This window comes from Xyrauchen texanus, chromosome 18, assembly GCF_025860055.1.
Source record: "Xyrauchen texanus isolate HMW12.3.18 chromosome 18, RBS_HiC_50CHRs, whole genome shotgun sequence".
Classification (NCBI taxonomy): Eukaryota; Metazoa; Chordata; class Actinopteri; order Cypriniformes; family Catostomidae; genus Xyrauchen; species Xyrauchen texanus.
This window is the reverse complement of record NC_068293.1, coordinates 8,792,070-8,811,876: the sequence shown is the minus strand read 5'-3', so window position 1 is coordinate 8,811,876 and position 19,807 is coordinate 8,792,070. Positions and strand designations below refer to the sequence as shown.

Below are 19,807 nucleotides of genomic sequence, written 5' to 3'. Positions count from 1 at the left end.
ATCAACGAAATTGTCTGATCGAAGATGTCCACAATAAGTGTATAGCTCTAGACTGGCTGCTCTATAATGGTCTCATTTGTTTCTATTACATTTTGTCCTAAAGAATTGTAAGATAAACATCTGGGACAAAATACTTTAGATACTTAACATTTTCCTCTGGGAGGAGAATATTTGGGAGGCTAAAGACAAACTATGTGATGAAACATTTAAAAATAAGTCTCCTTTAATCACCCTCAGTGAATGTTGCATAAATTATGCAAACACACCTCTTAAAATGGAAAAAAATATCTCTGCTATTAAATTGTGCTCATCAGCTCATCCCCCCTATTCATGAGGATCCCATTACCCATAATTAAGGGTTAAAAATCATGATGAGCAGCTAATTACTGTGATCTGTATGCCGTTGCCCTCTTGTTGCAGGTTCAATACTTGATACAGTTGGTGATCCAAACTTCAGCAAGATCTTTTTGGAATCAGTTGAATTATGTTTGCATCATGAAAACTGAGCTTTTTAAATTATTATTGTTTTTATAATTTTCATTATTTTAGAAGCTGTAAGGTCAGGTTTTGCTTCCCTGAGAATACAGTGGAAGACCCTCTTACCACTTAATAAAGGTCCACTTGGGTTGAAGGCAATTTCTAGAATATCAGTTATATCGGTTATTGTTTCTCCTGAGAGGTTCTCTTATAAATAATGTGAGCAGGAGATGGCATGACAAATCTGGGATGCATTACAATGCAGGTTAAAATGCATTGCATACTTCTCCTCTGAACAAAACAAGCCTGATGAAAAACAATAAGTGGGTGTAAATAACCCATGTTACAGAAAATGTAATCTGACACACTGTTTCCTCTGCAAATCCGAAATGTGATAAATACACACTTGAGATGTCTTTCAGAAGGACCAGCAAGGTTGAGACATAAGACATATATGTATGAGACATAAAAGTGTTCTCCATTTAAATTCATTTAATCTATTTAAGCATGATGGCACCTAAAGCTGTGGAAGTCTCAACCAATCTTTTTCCTACTATTAATATAATTGAGTCATTACTGATGTTTTAAAATCAGTTTGCATACAAGTAATAGTGCACTCAGAAGTTTTTTGTGTATGATGTGCTGGTCACCATGGTAGTCATCCTGGACTTACATTGACACCTAGCGGCATGGATGCTGTTACTGGTGCCAATATAGAAATTCACTACACACAGTCATGATGGAGTTGAAGTGTCCAATAACAAGGCAGTCATTGAGACAAAGCGAGCAGTAATAGCTGGTCATGTGATCCTAACATAGAGGTCTGCAATTCAACCCGAGCCTGTCGGGTTTCAGCCTGGGTTTGGGTCAGTTTGTGTTATGCATGACTTCTGGTTCAGGTTGGGTTTGTGACAAATAAAACAATAACTCCTACCACAGACATGCGCGAATGGATGAGTCACTGGCATGTGGTGAGAGGAGCTGAGAGGGTGTTTCCCATTCATCAAAGCTGATTGACTGCACCGCGGGCAAAAGGAATGGCTGAGAGAGTCAAAGAGTTGAGAAATGCTCAAGTTTATTCAGATGAGGTGCAAAAAACGCCAGCCATCAGCCAATCACCATGACCTGAAAGCAGTGAAATCTATCATAAGCGCTTCAACATTTGATGATAGTGCTGAAGTTTCTGCTGGATTCAGTGCTTTAATCACATGATTATGTTTAATTTAGACTTTAAACAGATTTCAAATGATGATTGCACACATTCATTGAGGCAATACTGTGGCAAAAGTGTAATAAATCAAATGTGATTGCTAGAGGCTCTTTCTCAGATGAACAATCGGAAAAGCAGGTAACTTAAACAAAAGTCTCCATTTGCTTTCCTTTTAATCTCATTGCTGTCTAGGAGAAAAATATGAGATATTAAAAAGATCTCATCTGTGATTTTTCTTTCTTTTACGAGGTTTCTTTTCAGGGTTTTGGTTTTACTTGACCGCCCCACCATCAAACATTGTCAAGATAACAAAAGATAGGATCGACAAAGTAATAAGATCATCTCTCATATCCCGATTAAGAGGCGCTCCTGGGAGAGCGTGTGTGAGTTCTTGTTAAGACAAAGTGTGCATGGAGTGTGTACTGGAAGGCCTGGATGAGAAATCACCTACATGCCTCTTTGTAGCTGTCTCACTCCCTTCTCAAGCCTGTTAGACCGGGAGTGAGCCCCAACGTCTCCTCAAAGCACATGTGTAATCAATAAAAGCCCCTGAGCTCGCACACACAAAAAGCTTCCACCTTAACATGTCCTGTTACACACACAAACTTATACATCACACAGTCTGCGGCCTTGGATGGCAGTCCTCACAACATCTGAGCATTTGTGTAATGTAGAGGAAGAACAGGCCAAGCTTTGGGTAATGTCATTCATAGATTTTCACTGTCATACATATGAGGGTTTGTAGAGATGAGGCTGTGATGTTGTACAGAGCCATTGGCATCACCATCTTCCAATAAAGAAGTGTTAAGAACAAGCACTCACATGATGGAAAGTGGAGCACCTATCTTTCCATCAGCACCTGCTTCACTGACCCAAATGGCTTTTCTTGTGCAATTTCTATCTTTTATTTTTTGGCCTGTTTTATTTACTTATATTCATAAGCAGGGGTGGAAAGAGTACTGAAAAATCATGCTCAAGTAGAAGTACTGTTACTTCCCAAAAAATTTAGTGTGAGTAGAGTAAAAGCAGCTGTCCTAAAAACTACTCAAGTAAGAGTAAAATAGTAGCTAATTTAAAAGTACTCATGAGTAGTGAGTATTGAGTTGCAAAACCTATGCCCCATTATAATGAACACTGTATGCCAACTTTTAAAATATATCACAGAAACACTAAATTAATCTGATTCCAAAAAATAAAAGGGAGACATAACAGAAATTAACAGATTAAAAAAGTTATTTTCAATACACTGATCACCATTTTAAACCGAAACAATTACATTAAAATCAGTTTATGTGTAGGGTCTAAATTTCCCTTAATGACAACAGAGTGTTATTGTTGTGCATAAAACATGTTCAAACAATGCAAGGAATTCAAAAAAATGCTAAATAAGCAGGACCACTTGGCATGTCATGTCCTGCACAATAGAGGAGGTGGAGCAGGCATGGGAAATGTTGTTTGGTATGGGGGCTACATCACGCTTAAAAAGGAATAAATCACCCAAAAATGAAAATTATCTGATCATTTATTCACCCTCATGCCATCCTGAATGTGTATGACTTTATTTCTTCTGCTGAACACAAATTAAGATTTTTAGAAGTATATCTCAGCTCTTTTGGTCCATACAATGAAAGTGAATCGGTGCTAAAATATTGAAGCTCCAGAAATCACATAAATCAGCATAAAAGTAGTCTAATCCATGTGCCTCCAGTGGTTAAATCCATGACTTCAGAAGCAATATGATAGATGTGGTGAGAAACAGATCAATATTTAATTCCTTTTTATTAATTCTCTTCCCTGCTCAGTCAATCTCCACTTTAACCTACTTCTTGTGTTTTTGGTGATTCACATTTTTAATGCATATTGCCATCTACTGGGCTAAATATGAACATTTCCATAAAATTATTTTAAGGTCAGATTATTGACACAATGCCATATAATATGTACTGCATAGTTGAAGTCAGAAGTTTACATACATTTAAATTGAAGTCATTAAAACTATTTTTAATTTTAACCATTCCACAGATTTCATATTACCAAACTGTAGTTTTGTCAAGTCGTTTAGGACATCTACTTTGTGTTTGACACAATTTTTCCAACAACTGTTTACAGACAGATTGTTTCTCTTTTAATTGGCTTTATCACAATTCCACTTGGTCAGAAGTTTACATAAATTAAGTTAACTGTGCCTTGAAGCAGCTTGGAAAATTCCAGAAAATTATGTCAAGCCTATAGGCAATTAGCCAATTAGCTTCTGATAGGATAATTGGAGTCAATTGGAGTCAATTGCAGGTGTACCTGTGGATGTATTTTAAAGCCTACCTTCAAACTCAGTGCCTCCTTGCTTGACATCATGGGGAAATCAAAAGAAATCAGTCAAGACATGGACCTCCACAAGTCTGGTTCATTCTTGGGAGCAATTTCCAAATGCCTGAAGGTAATACGTTCATCTGTACAAACAATAGTATGCAAGTATAAACACCATGGGACCACGCAGCCATCAGGAAGGAGATGCATTCTGTCTCCCAAAGATTAATGTAGTTTGGTACGAAAAATGCAAATCAATCCCAGAACAACGGCAAAGGACCTTTTGAAGATGCTGGAGGAAACAAGCAGACAAGTATCTATATCCACAGTAAAACAAGTCCTATATCTACATAACCTAAAGGCTGCTCAGCAAGGAAGAAGCCACTGCTCCAAAACCGCCATAAAAAAACAGACTACAGTTTGTGCACATGGGGACAAAGATCTTACTCTAGAAATGTCCTCTGGACTGATGAAACATACATTTTACTGTTTGGCCATAATGACCGTTGTTATGTTTGGAGGAAAAAGAGTGAGGCTTGTAAGCCAAAGAACTCCATCCCAATCATGAAGCATGGGTGTGGCATCATCATGTTGTGGGGTGCTTCTATGCAGGAGGGACTGGTGCACTTACCAGGGACAGATGGACAATGACCCCAAGCATACCTCCAAATATGTGGCAAATTGGCTTGAGGACAGCAAAGTAAAGGTATTGGAGTGGCCATCACAAAGCCCTGACCTTAATCCGAGAGAAAATGTATGGGCATAACTGAAAAAGCGTGGCCCAGAAACCTGACTCAGTTACACCAGTTCTGTCTGGAGGATGGGCCAAAATTACAGCAACTTGTGGAAGGCTACCCAAAATGTTTGATCCAAATTAAAACATCTAAAGGCAATGCTACCAAATACTAACAAAGTGTATGTAAACTTCTGACCTACTGGGAATGTGATGAAAGGTATAAAAGCTGAAATAAATAATTTAACATTCTTAAAATAAAGCAGTGATCCTAACTGACCAAAGACATGGAATGTTTTCTACAATTAAATATCAGGAACTGTGAAAACTGAGTTTAAATGTATTTGGCTATGGTGTATGTAAACTTCTGACTTCAACTACAGTTTATTAAGTATACAACTCTACGTAAGTATATATAACACTTTACCACTTTCATTAATGCAAGAGGCATCATATATTATTACATATATTAACTAACAATTAACATATTTTTACAGCATTTATTAATCTTGGTTAATTTTCATATATAAATAAATAATTTAATTGTTTGTTCATGTTAGTACATGCTGTTTTAACTAATATTGACATATACAAACTTTTATTTTTAAAAAGGTATTATATGTAGGAATTAACATTTGCTTGTTCATCTAGACCTGTCACTCATATCCCAAGGATATATAAGTAGCTGCTTCCCTCACACTTGGGATTTTTTCAGCAACCCTCCACCTCCACATATCCACCTTTATATTTAACAATGCCTATACAATTACTATACAAATTGTCTTTCTATTTCTTGCTTCGTTCAGAAAGTCCAGGGGGATCAGTATGCACTCCACAAATATTTGAACCAGTGATCTTGTGAAAACCAAGATTATATATGCTGTGAAAATATTGTCCATTGTTAACGAATACAACCTTATTTTTATGTGCCGTATTTCCCATACGTGCATTCTAAAGTGTTACCTATCTATATTTTCTTAATAAAAATATGTATACAGCTTTTTAACAAAGGTTTTGATTTAATGACTCTACAAATGTCAAGTGGTGTGAACAGTGGCGTAACAACAGTGCAGGGTGTACAGCCACACTGGGACCTGGATGAAAGGGGGGCCCGAGATGGCTGCTCGAAAAGGAACGATGAAAACAAAAATTGCTGCCCTGATGGTGAAAACAACAACATACATAATTATTTATAAAAATGTCACATTCTGGAATGATTCACAAATCAATTTGTCTCAATAACCGAATATCATCATCTATAATATGTAAGCCAATTGTCTTCATCAGAGATCAGAAGCCTTTGCTGTGTATTTTGATATTTTGCACTGCTTGTTTCTTACATTAAGTTTTCTTCTAAAATACTCTTTCAGAAGTTGTTTCTTTTATAAAGCTTCAATTGAATGTTATCGCTACATGCTGAGTTGAGACTAGCTAAGCTAGTGTCATGGGAAAAAGCCCTAAATCCAATTAAAGCGCATGCATGGGTTTCATTTCCACTGTTAATCAAATCACTGCCAACACTGACACCTTCAGAGCTCTCTGCTCAGATGACCTTTGCCCTTGGTCAATGCCTGCCTGGCACTGCTGCACAGCCAGAGATCTGACAGTCCCTCCCTAAGCATATTTCAGTTGCATGACAAATTCAGTTCGCGTTCCAGACTTTTCGAGCCACAGCTTTGTGGAGACGGGCTAAATAAAGTTCCAAAGTTTATACATCTTGTAAACATGCTAATATGCTACATGTGATCGTATGTTTAGAATAAACAAACAGAGGTATACACAAACAAAATTCTTTGCACAAATGCACATTTAAATACACACTCATAAATCACAGATTCTCATATGTGTCCGAATTGTGTTCACATAAGCAATCACTCCTCACTCAGAGGACCATTTGTAACCACAGTAAGGCACTTAGGAGTGCTCAGCTGTAGCACTCAGAGAGGCCTGAAATGTGATCAGTGCTCCTCTGTTTGTCCTGGAGCCTCTACAATGGAGCTCTCGGAGGAGAATGAGGCCAGCTATCCCCAAATCAATACACCCTGCCTTGTAAACAACACCAATGACATCCCACGTCACCAAAACACACCATTTTATGAGCCGTTTTTAAAGGGGTCATGTCATGAGGAATCACATTTTCCTTGATATTTTGACATATAAGAGGTCATTCTACTATAAAAGCATACTCTAAATTCCAGAACTCAAAATGTAATCCCCAATGCAATAAAATCATTTATTGTATCCAAGCTGCCAAAACACCCATTTTCTACTTCCACAACTTCCCTACGTCACTTGAGGTACTCATTAATTCAAGATGGTCTCTGAAGCAACAACATCAATGCCTACTTTAAAATCATCGCACCCATGGCCCCGCCAAACAGAGACAGAGAGAAGGAAAAAGGCCTACTGTCTGTGGCCTAAATACTCCTGAACACAAAAGGGGACCCATCTGGACTATTTCGAATATTTTTTGTATACAAACATGTACTACATAGACGACTGGCATGCTTTTAAAAGATGCAGTGTTAAGTTACAACTCTGAAGAGAAGATGTGTTTCATCAGCTACTGTGGCTCCTGTTGTTTTGTTGCTTAAACTGCTCAACAAACTGTTCATTCACCTATAAGCTATATTTTTAATTGTTGGTGTATGTAAAATGCACTAGATTGATATCTATGACCGTTCTGATTTGTTTCTGTAGATGTGTGCGTCTTGTGAAGCAGTCATAAAACAAAGGAATTGTCACTGAAGGATATGCGGTTGTTAAAAACACTATTGGATCCGATAAATTCATAAGTAAACAGTCCCATTCATTAATATTTCACATTTCATGATTGTTTATGACACTGTCTACACCAGACATGCCGACACAAACTTCCTGAAACATTTCTTTGTGTTGTAGGCAGTAGTAGATCCGGCTCAAAATTGAACGGGACACCTGTTTGTTTATTATTGGTGTGACGTGCCCCAACGGACGCTTCCATGGTAGACAGCATCATTGATTATAGCGTCCGGTGTAGACAGGGTGTGAGCATTAACAGTTGTGCTTGAGATGAATAGTGTAATATATTCAGATGCAATTTTTGGATATGCAGTATGTGTAAACTGTGAAATTACATTTCTAATGTTTTGGTGCTTGTTTATTCTCTTCCAATTGAGTTTAAAAAATGGACTGCACACTGTTAGCCAACAGTAACAGAGAGAGTTTACATTGAAGATTAGAGGAGGAGCTGAGGCAAAATAAGCTTTTCAGAAAGATGGTTAGAAACAGGGTGGAAAATGATCATATATTGATGACTGTTTTGGTTATAAAACTTTTATAACATTATCAGAGGACCTCAGGTAATATAATGAAACTATATAAAAAAAAAGAGTAGTTCATGATCCTTTAAATGAAAGCCCTAAATAACACAAATGTGCCCATGGACTCCAAAGTCACATCATCATCTGCACACTTGTTGGCAGAGCTGGACTGGGAAGAGAAATTGGCTCAGGATTTTACATGGTAACTGGTGTTTACTGTCCTTTTCTGCATATCGTGGCGCCGTTTTTTGGTCCGTTCTGCATAACTCGGCGGCTCATTTTAGCTTATCACGGCCCATTCAGCACGTTTCGTGGCCAACCCACCGGCCTGCTCAGTTCTCCTGATGGCCAGTCAACCCCTGATCGGCCCCAAAGTGGGTTGGCCCACCGGGAAAATGTCCGGTATGCCAGATTACCAGTCCAGCCCTGCTTGTTGGGCAGCTTTAGCATTACAAAGCACATTTCAGATACATGAAATTCACCAAAAAATAGCCATGAAAGCTGCATGGTTTTAAATCTCTAACTAGCAAACAACGATCAAAATATCAGAATAATATGTCAACATTTCATTAAGAAAAATCAAGAGAAATAAATCAGAAAAATATTTACTTTATTATGCCTATTTTAGTTTTTTCTTATTTATTTTTTTTTAGATTAGATTATTTATGATTTTTTCATTCATTCAATACTATCATTCAATACTATTAATACTTTACAATTTAAATATATTATAATTCTATTATTATTTTTCTCACATTACAATGATGTTGAGAATTTTGTGTTCCCAAAATTTGAAGGTTAAGGGAATGTAGAGGATAAAAATAAAAAAAATAAAAAATCTGGCTAAACAAAAAGACCCTTAAAAGCTCTGTACTGCCTAACATTCCCTCAACATTCTGGCAACCAAAGATTGCTAGCTCTGAAGACTCTACAGTCCAGAAAGCATATGAATGGGTTGGAGAGAGGCAGCCAGGCTCCTAATCATCTCCAGCATTATGAAAGGAAAGGTCAGTGAAGGCTTCACTCTGCTTCGGTGGTGCCAGCGGTAAACAGAGCGAGTAGTCGAGTGTGTTGACTAAAATGATTTCCTAGTTCCAAAAACAAGCTACCTCCCCTTCCATTCCACAAGGTCAGAGGGCCTTTCACCTCCCACCCCTCTCCTCTTCATGTCTCCTCCCACTCTTCCACCCCAGCTCCAGTTAAAATTAGATTTGATCATGCATCCTACGGGACAGCAATTCTTCTCTGTTAGAAATGACAGGCAGAGCCCGACAGCACCTGATCCAGAGCGAGGCCCCCGCTGCAGCACTGGAGATTGATATTAGCACTGTAATGTGTGTCTCTCTTATGAGACTGTTTACAGTTCTAAACATGTGTTTCCCACTCTGCTTTTGCTACATGGCTATAATGCCTCCAGTGTGCCTGCACCTTCCAGATATGCTCATCAGCAGCCTTTCTCATTCAAATCAGCTCCAGATCAAAGCGCTTAATCAGACCGCAGAGAACACATAGAGCCAATTTCCCAAAGTGAAGCTTCAGTGTGAGGAGCCTCTTTAAGTGCCTTTTGAAATGAATGAGCATCCACTCCAGAAACATTACCTTGTAGTTACTAGTGCAAACAAAAAACAAGAGAGCTGATATGAATAGTGTTTTATATAAAACCAGCTTGGCAGCTCCCTTATGAATCTGCTGGCACACTAACAGAGTGAATTTGTAATACGTTTTTGGGGGTTTCGTTTTGATTAGCTCTGGTTGTTATGAATGCAATGCATCAAGGCCAACATAAACATTTTGCTCTGCCATTACACTGCAGAAATTCATTTTCTGAATCAGTATTTTTGTATTGTTTTCATCCTTAAAATAAGAAACAAAATGACTCGCGATGCAATACTTTGTAAGATAATAAATGTGTTTTCATATCTATTTCATTATATTTTCTTACCTCATAAGAAAATTTCAAGCATAAACCTCACTGTGGCAGGGCGGAGGGCGTGGCCGGGTCGTGATCCTACGCACCCGGTCCCGTATTAGGCTAATTAAGCCTCCGTGAGGGTTAAAGGCTGACTGCAGGGGACCGTGCGGGAGAGAGAGAGATCGTTTACGGACATGTCCGTCATGTATGTGTTTATGTGGTCTTTTGAGTTTATCATTAAAACTATTATTTATGTTGAAAAGCCGGTTCTCTCCTCCTCCTTTCCATTGAATACCTTTACACTGGTGCCGAAGCCCGGGAAGGAGGAGGGATACGCCGTAGTAGAGTTCTCGCCACTACCGTACACCCCAACGGAGCAGCCGCAGCCGTCTGCCGGGGGACGAGGAGCCCAGCCTCCTGAACGAGGACGAGCCGACCGCCTGGAGTGGTCAGGGCTCGCTGCCAGGGGCGCAGGAGTCGTCTACCGGCCGCTGAAACGCAGGGAGGGGCTCACTGCCAGGGGCGGGGAGACCACTTCTGTTCCCCGAGAATGTGGCGGGGTGTTCCGTCCGCCAGGGGCTGAAGGACTGCCTTGGATCCGCCCGGAGAGGCACGGCTGTCGTCCGATAGAGGGTGGAGGAGTGGCCGAGGAAGAAGGGGGGGGGTGTACGTCAGGCCGGGGGCTCCCCAGCCTGAGAGAACGAGGGAGGAATGTGGCAGGGCGGAGGGAGGGGCCGTGATCCTACACACCCGGTCCCATATTAGGCAAATTTTGCCTCCGTGAGGGTTAAAGGCTGACTGCAGGGGACCGTGCGGGAGAGAAAGATCGTTTACGGACATGTCCGTCATGTGTGTGTTTATGTGTTCCTTTGTGTTTATCATTAATCTATTATTTATATTGAAAAGCCGGTTCTCACCTCCTCCTTTCCATTGATCCCTTTACACTCACAAAAGTTTGACAATTTTTTTACAAAACAAAGCAAAGAAAAGAAAAAAACTATTTGCCAATGGACCTTGTTCACAGTAATGCCATGTTTGATTTTTAATGGGAATAAAAACAAGGCACTACAGTCTCTTCAGTGGTTGTACTTTTGTTTAAACTATCTCTTGATATTGAAAACAGCATTTTGCAATATCTCTTTATGCCATTGAAAAGACTGTAAAAGACTGTCCCTCACAGCCTTGTTTTTATTACCGTGAACAATCAAATATGGTGCTACCCTCACCAACGTCTATACTGTATATATGGTGAGAAAAATAAGCTTAATACGACATTGAAATTTTTCTTTTCATTAAATGTACAGTATATAGTATAAATGTATCTACTATAAAATGTTTTGATATTTTAACTGGAAAACAAGACAAAAATACTACTTAGGAAAATGTTTGCGTGTGATGCTCAGCAGTTCCTTGGTATTGGGTTCCAAACACCACTGACACACTGTGATATGTTACAAATGAGCACTGTGGAACTAATGAATAGCTTTGCAGTCACTCCGTTAGGAATGTGAAACAGCGACGCCATTTTAATACAATTATCACACAGCAAATGAGCACATTCCATAATGTATTTGCCTTTAAAGATCCTTATAAATTCATTACAGTCCTCTGTGGTCTATTCTTCTTTGTAAATCTGTCAAAGAGAGTCATAATATTGTGCCTAGGCTAAAAGCGTTCTAATTATAATTCAGTAATGACTCAAGATACAGACATATAGTCATCTAACCAGCATATTTCATAATTACAGAAGGATTTCAAAGCATCTAATCTTTGGAGTGGGACATATAGCTGCAATGCAATCTTATTAAAAGCAGTATTTCTCTCCTGTTCACTGACATATTTCTGATGGTTGTCACTATCTTAAACCAGCCTAAGCTAAATTGGTCTCTCAGCCTGACCAAACTGGACTTCAGCTGGTCTAGCTAGGGCCAGCCTGTCTCCCTGCCTAACTATAATACTGATTCATTTGTTAGTGTATTTAGGATTTTGAGGTAGAGTTCGTCGAATTACCTTCTCCGCAAAGGATATATATTATGCTGTATTAGAATTTGGCTAAAATGAGTTATCTATGAAGACAGCATAATTGTGCTGCCTACCTTTAGAGATGGCAATCTTTTGCATTGGAGCACACTGCCTTAAAATGCTGTCTATGTAGACAGCTCATTGAGTTTTGCAAAAGAGGAAGTGTCTCTCTGATTCTCTCTTTGGCTTTCTCTCTCTGTCCTGTGACATCTTTGTTAGGCAACAGTTCCTATTTACACATTGTCACGGCAGCCAGAAGCCCTGCCGCAGGATGGACACACGAGTGCACTCAAACCTGCATACTCATCTGCATTAATGTGGCATGCCATGCAATCCCTTCAGGCTCCCTCGACTTTCCCCTCATTGTGAGGCTGAGAGCACCACACAAATTTAATCTGAATCCAGCCATTAAAGGCTAATTACAATATGTGCCAAGTGGGTAACTTGTGCCCCTTAAAACTCCCAAGTGGGTAAAGCGGTTCATGGCTTCAGGTGATAGGAGGCTGAAAATTCATGTGCTACACTACCAGCCAAAACTGCCCATTTTTTATTATTACTATTTTCCAGATTTCGGAATAATAGTCATCAAAATGTAAATGTAAACTTGGAAGTATTTGCATCATGTAGCTACCAAAAAATACGTTAAACATATCAATATCTTACATTGAGATGCTTGTTAAACAGCACTGAAGGGGGTACAATGTATGCAAGGCACTTGATGGCTACTTTTCCTTCATTATTCAGTGGCCCTAAAATAAGTGCAAAAAATGTGGTAGCAAAAGTCTGCCGATTCGGTCACAGGACATTTTCATTATGCAATGGTTGGGCAGTATACTGAATGTCATAGAGATGCTATAGAGCAGAGTTATTGAACTTCTAGTGATGGAGCAGTGCAGAACAGGCTGTTGTTACCAAAGCTTCTTAAATCTACATCAGCATTCTTGTCAGCAGTTAAGGTCAAGAGTGTGTGCTATATGTGTGGAAAGCTTAGCTCGGTGTAGCTTGGTGTTCACAGCTGGACACATATGTACAGACTATAAACTAACCCAGGGAACAGCTGGGAGGCCCAATGACAACCGTGCATGGCAAAATGCATGGGTATGCTGGGGTTGTTACCCAGACATCCGAGAGATGAGGCTGTCACATTGACAAACAAATCAGAAATGATCATGTGACAGATGACATCGGGGACTTTGAAAGGGCAGACTTAAATGAGTTTGGATGTAACCAACTATGCCACCTTGGGACTCTGACCCAAGAACTCAATGCTAAGAGGAAAACCTCTACTGAACATCTGTCACGCAACAGTTCCATTAAATAAATATAAAAAACACAAGCTAGTTACTATGTAGCTACTAAGCTACTAACACAAAAAAAGGGTTTCTCAAACCACATTTTCCATACCACATACCTCAACTCAACTATGACACAACATGACAAGACAAGACAAGACTCCTAACACGAGCAGCAAACAAGGGGTGCCCAACCATTATCTTATATTGTAAGGTAATCAAGCTCATTACTTGCAGGCCAGGTGACAGCAATGTGCACTCCCCGCACGTTTAGGGACAAACCATTCAAGAAGGAGGGGGGGCGCTGGACTTGAAACAGTGCATGCCGGTTAGAAATGTTGTCCGACTTGAACCGGTGCGTCACCATTACGTATGCTATCAAAGTACCGCGAGAGCAATTTGAGAGTAGCCGGCAAACACAGCCACTGCAGTTTCTCCAGAGGAGCTGCACAAGCTCTGAATAACGACACAGCTCATTCACGATTGGTCAGACTCACACGTGACAACAGTTACATGTGTTACATGGGCTGCGTTCTTCACATTTGCATACTTCACATACTACTTTTATTCTGACACCACGAGTTCAGCGAAAACTCTCACAACTCTGTGTTTTTACAACCGTACATCATGTTTATATCGTGCTATATTATGTTTGTCATAGTAATATTATGTTTATTAATTTTTTATTATTATTAAAAATACTGACTCCTTTATTGGTATTAAAATAATACAGGCTTTTATTGGACTTTCTTCTTATACAAACAACAGGCACTGTATTAAGCAGCACATAAACTTTTCAAATGAACAATATTTCTTGTTATTTATATGTAAAATTCAAACATCTGAATTCCACTTTGTCTGCAATAAAGAAAGCAAACATCGCACAAACTTCAGTGACTGGTGTGGGTTCAGCAGACGTCGAGAAGCGCTGTCCGGCTTGACAGTTCTATTTTCAACTCCTTCCACGACTGCAACCGGCAAATCGAGATGCAGTTCAATTCGAACACACCTATTGTAAAATGCAGATTTGACCATTGTAATCAGTAAACCACATGATTGCAAGTGCGATATTGCTTTTAACAGGTCTACACACGAAGGTATTTAGTAACATAGATTTTAGAAACAACATGGCCAGTTATATTTTCTATTTTTGCTCAGCTCTTGAAAATAGATTAAAAAAGCCAAAGCAGAATCAACCATTGGGAAAATGTCAAAGAAAAATTGCACAAAAAAACTAAATGTTTAACATGACTGAATTTGTTATGATTAGTGTTTCATTCTGCTTTCTAAAGGTTGGTCAGAAATCATGAGATTAAATATTTCATTGTATTGACAGCTTTATATTTTAACCATAAGAAATAACAATAAAACCGCAAATAGTTTTGTGATATATATATATATATATATATATATATATATATATATATATATATACACATACACTGTATGCATGAACATATAAAGCTGTTTTTATATTTTAGGAAAAGTTATCCTTCACAAATGTATCATCTTGTATATATATATATATATATATATATATATATATATATATATATTAGGGCTGTCGATTTAATGCGTTATTTCTGTGTGCAAAATTTTATAAAAAATAACGCGTTAAACAAATTAACGCAATTAATCGCAATGCCGCCTATTTACTCCAGAGGGCAATAAGTGAAACTTCAGATGTGTGGCAACGCACAGTTTATATAGTGAAGAAAAACACCCTTCAGCAGACATAACAACACAAACATGTGTTACGTTCTTGTGTTCAAAACATTAGATGGAGCGCAAATCCAAACTAAGAGATCTCAGGATGTGTTCTAAGTATTAAACTATATTTAACTTGACACAGTGACATAAAACATTTATGTGTATGACGCAACGCACCCGAGACGCTGCTCAAGCACGTCTGACGTAGGATCCTTAAACAAGCCCTCATAATAAACCTCCAACTGATTGACAAATTCACTTGTGAAATGGATTGCTGTGAACTGTGTGTCAATGATTGGCTTATGATCAATAATATGGTAGTAAACAATACATTGTATTCTACAGCTGCTTTTTGTATTGTTTTATCAATGATGAACTCTTCTACTACAAGAATGTAATGCATTTTAATTATCTGAATATTTTTTATTTATATATATATATAAAGATAATTATTTCATCATTATATATTGAATTATTATTATATGAGGGGCTTTCTCACAAATATTTGTATATGCGATTAAATGCGATTAATCACGATTAATCGGACACCATGTAATTAATTTGATTGAAAATTGTAATCGATTGACAGCACTAATATATATATATATATATATATATATATATATATATATATATATATATATATATATACAACTGTCAGATTGTTCACTGGAGGTTGTAAGGTCATATTCTTGATAAAGATGCTTTGGAATAATATTTAATCTGAAAAGTGGTACAGTATATGACATCTGAATTGAATGGAAAATGGTTCTTTCCAGGTTATACACTAACGTTGGTAAAAATAAAATGATAAGATGAAAGATACACTAATCTTAATACAAAGTCAGTTATTCATAGCTATAATATTTTCTAGATAATACTGAATGCAGTATATCGACAAAATAAAAGCGAATTATTTAACATGAAAATATCATGTTTACTTTATTTCTCACATAGTAAAAATTTGTCTATGCATGAAAATATAAAGCTGTTTTTATATTTTAGGAAGAAGTATCCTTCACAAATGTATCATCGTATTTTGGGGCCCTTGGCATCAACAAGTTTGAAAACCCCTGAAATAGAGGATTTAACTGTTGTATAATGAAGTATGCAGTATCACCTGGATGAAGTTTGGTTTATTCCAATTATTAATATTAATAAATGCAATTATTCATTGAAAACTGGTGTCTTTAACATATCCCTATTGCTGCCTTTGTATGAAAAACCCTTACCTGTGGTACAATCACTAAATGCATGCATTAAAATAGAACATGAATACTGAAAGAAATACGTCCACAGATATTAAACTGAGCTAAAAGGATGCAATAATATTTCTGCATTCTTCTCACTAAGACACTGGATGTGACTGGGTCACAATTTTAGGACATAATTTCACTGAAATCCCCTGACACGTCTCAAAAAGCCACCATGATGCCTGTAGCAAATTGAGTGCAGGAGAAGAAGAAAGACAGAAGTGAAAGAGAGAAAGTCGCTTTGAAACAACTAAGCCTATTAGCATAATTTCCAAAGCCTCTCAGAATGTGATTTCTCCTGTCTTAGCCATCCCTCTTCCTTGGTGCTATTATATTGAATGTACTGCTCTGCTACAGAAGCCAGCACAATGGGAGCCTTGCATCGGCCACCACCTAATCCCCTATTGTGGCAGGTTTATTGCCGCCTCTATCTGGGGCCCCTCAGGACCCTCCGTTCCTCTGGAGCGGCCGGACCACACGGAATCGTCTGCCACTGATAAATCTCAATAGCAGACAAAGAGCTTGCAGGTCAGCCAAGGGTTCAGGGATTGTGCTGGCCACTTTTAATATACGCTGACTGTCAGCCGCAGGCATGACTGATAACAGAGGTATTATTTTCACAGAGGAGCAGCGCCCAACACCAGCCATAAAACCTCCTATTCCAATCCAAATGACCTCCCTCGGGCTATTGTGGAGAGGACGCGCTTCCGTGCAGAGCTCAAGTGCAATACCCATGGCCAACAGAGCCACGGAGACAGGTGGGATCCGATCGTGGAAGAATATCTTCATTGTGTCCCCCGTGTGGGCAGACTAGCTGCCAACAGCTACAAGGAGATGTCCCATATGCCCACCTCCAAGACACTGGCAGAACATAAACCTTCATGTGGCTGATATGCTATCTGCTCTGACCAGATAGATCCTTTTCTTTCTGGTGTCTCTTTAGGGCAGGGATGCTCACACTTCTATGGCAAGAGATTTACTTTGGCAGTGTCATTATAGTAGCCTGATCTCATGAATGACATGACTGTGTAAGGACATTTTTGCTAAATTATTTGACATGGTTCATGACAAGGTTAAATGTCCACTGTGTGGTGCTAAAAACTATTTTGTCCCAAAATGTTAATGCTCTATCAAGTTTTAAAATAAACAAAATTGACCTCCCTACCGTAAACCTTAAACCTAAACTTAACCAAGATTATCATAAAAGCAAGTGTGAGATGGAAAATGCAATTGCTGAAGCAACCACGTCATGTTGTGGTGTTTATGACACTTTCGGCTCACGTGTTGTCTCTTCAGGACTCATACCCTCATCAGTTGAGCTACTGCACAATTTGATCACACTTGGGCACGCTTGTAAATGTAGTTGGTTATGTAATGCAAACGTTAAATGTATTCCTTTACAGTCATGCGCTATAGTAAAAGTGTTTTGATGTCTCAAGATAACGTTGTGTGAGGAAGCGATTAAGAACTGATAATCTTTATTTTGCTTCTGATTTGCTGCAAGGGAATAAAAGTCATTGCTGTTGCACCACCTCTAGTGTTTATTTCACCAGGGAACTGCCATGATCCACTCAACAAGCCACCTAGTATGGTGATAAAAAAGCCTTGAAGTATAAAAGGACTGAAGAAATTCCTTATGCTACTACGCTCGACTCTGCCCTCTGTTCCAAAACCTGGTAAGCTGATTCGCTGTTACTACCTACAGTACGTAAAGTAAGCAGCTGTCTTCTAAGGGGCTGTTTACACCAAAATATTTGTTTTGCCTTTTTTTACAGTTTTTCTATGTAAACATGCACTAGACGGACATCTTTGATGATTGTGCCGTGCTTATTGAATCTATATTTTCACTAAGCTTGTTGCAATGCATTCTATGATGCCATAAAATAATGCCTACATAGGCCACTCACTGGGTTTTGGTACAGAGCATGCGAGTGTGTTTCTGTTTGCAACTGAGGAGAGAGCACTCTAAACAAAAATGACCAGCCTGTGTGATAAATAAATGTCCTCCTTTCAAAGAGTGCTGAAATAGGACATCTCCAACACTCGATAGAAACAACACTCGAACTGAGGACAGCACACTTCCTCTATCGCCAGCACTTGGCCAAGAATATATTTGCATTTCATACACAGAAAACATATACACACAGTAGCGGATCCTGGCATAGGTGATATAGGCTGCTGCCTAGGGCGGCAACGACTTCTGGGGTGGCACAGGGTACCTGATCGGCCACCCCCACACAGAGCTCGCAAGATCGCAATGGGGAAAAGGTGCCCCAAACTGTGCCGCCCCGCCCCTGGCTTGCGATGTGAGAAAGGTGCCCCAAATTGAGCCACCCCACCCCCGCAGAGAGCTCACAAAGTGCCCAGAGTTGTTCCTGACAGGCACGGCTATCCTGGGACAATTAGAGTCCTGTGGCGCTGCGGTATCATTACATTTGGGGGGATTCTGACTTAGAAGCATTCATCACCAGGGTGGGGAGGGTTACTTTTGACGTTAGATTACTCAAGGTCAGTAATGTATTCTAAATACTTTGGATTATTTCTTCAGCACTGGTAGATTTTTTCACCTTTTTTGAATATAAAAATTCTGCCAGTACATTAAGACAAAATACACATGTTAAAAATATATTCTCTGAAAAACCCAAATATCTTATTCAGTGTTGTTTCTAAAACAAGATGAATCAAATTGATCTTGTTTTAAGGATTTCTTATATTTTTACAGAAAACAATACAAATATTATCAAGAATATGATTTTTGCCCTAATATCAAAGGACTTACTAGAAAAAAATGAATTATGATCTAATGTGAATTTTCTTGATAAAAAAATATGATCGTGTCTGGTCACTTGTGCATGTAAAATGGCTAGAAATAGCATTTTAACTTAGCGTAAAGCTAACAATTTACACAAGTTTTATTTCTATTTCTTCTGCTCCAAACTTACATCAAACTTACTTCTCTGTCTGCTCGTGTGAATGTAACACATCATAAGAAAGTGTTTCACCGCTGTTCAAATGCACTTTGGATCACATCATTTATATGTATAAATATTTTCCATCTGAAAGGACTAAATATTAAATGAAACAAATTACAATAAAATGTAAAGTAATCTCTTCAGTAATCAAAATATGTTTTGAAAGTAACTGTATTCTAAATACTAATTATTTAACTTGTAACTGTAGTGGAATACAGTTACTGATATTTTGTTTTTTAAATAAGTAATCCTGTTACATGTATTTCGTTACTACGCAACCCTGTTAATCAGTAGAGTAAAACTAACCTGTCTCCCGACGGTCTAATCCCAGCTCACATTCCTTATTAGTGTGTGAACCCAAAGATGCTCTATTGGGTTGAGATCTGGTGACTGTGGGGGCCATTTTATTACAGTGAACTCATTGTCATGTTCAAGAAACCAATTTGAAATGATTCAAGCTTTGTGACATGGTGCATTATCCTGCTGGAAGTAGCCATCAGAGGATGGGTACATGGTGGCCATAAAGGGATCAACATGGTCAGAAACAATGCTCAGGTAGGCCGTGGCATTTAAACGATGCCCAATTGGCACTAAGGGGCCTAAAGTGTGCCAAGAAAACA

The 19,807-nt window shown here is 38.6% G+C and overlaps 1 protein-coding gene across 3 annotated transcripts in view; it reads right to left on the bottom strand.

The window, feature by feature from the left end:
* The window catches only part of LOC127658708 (ephrin type-A receptor 3-like), a 156,835-nt gene that overhangs the window by 86,540 nt on the left and 50,488 nt on the right, over positions 1-19,807 (bottom strand). The window lies entirely within an intron of this gene.